The sequence below is a fragment of the Limulus polyphemus genome, unplaced genomic scaffold, assembly GCF_000517525.1.
Source record: "Limulus polyphemus unplaced genomic scaffold, Limulus_polyphemus-2.1.2 Scaffold831, whole genome shotgun sequence".
Taxonomy (NCBI): domain Eukaryota; kingdom Metazoa; phylum Arthropoda; class Merostomata; order Xiphosura; family Limulidae; genus Limulus; species Limulus polyphemus.
In genome coordinates, this window is record NW_013666441.1 from 314,199 (window position 1) to 314,706 (window position 508).

Consider the following 508-nt stretch of genomic DNA (forward strand, 5'->3'; position numbering starts at 1 on the left):
ATTTCTCAACCTTTCCAATACCAGGGGCCAGCTCGCTGCCTCCCAAACTTATTGCTGACCACTAAAATGCACGTACAAGCAAAACTATTACGATTTACATATGAATATTCTGCCAGTTTTTTGTTTGTTCCTTTATTTTTGTATAATCCCATGGACTGGAAAAGTGGTTGTAACAGACTCATATCAGTCCTTGGTTGGTTGTTGAGAAAATCTGTTTTACAGCACCTTTAAAACCGCAGAATGATAATGTTCTCAAAATGTGATTACTGGTCATGTGAATATGTAATAACAAGTAACAGATTTTTCATGTTCATTACTAGACTTTAATATGTTTTCTCAAAATCAATTTTCTTACATGATAAATTATAGTTCTACACATATGAAGAAGGTGATCACAGGGCAGAGTTATTTTCTACATTAAAAATAAAATATGATACAGTTTGTTGGATACACTCCAATTACATCTAAGCTGTTGTTTATGTTACATACAGAGCTTAACCCTGAAGTA

The 508-nt window shown here is 33.3% G+C and overlaps 1 protein-coding gene across 1 annotated transcript in view; it reads right to left on the reverse strand.

The window, feature by feature from the left end:
* Positions 1–508, reverse strand: part of LOC106460763 (kinesin-like protein KIF13A) — a 125,874-nt gene that overhangs the window by 46,971 nt on the left and 78,395 nt on the right. The gene's annotated exons all lie outside the window — the stretch shown is intronic.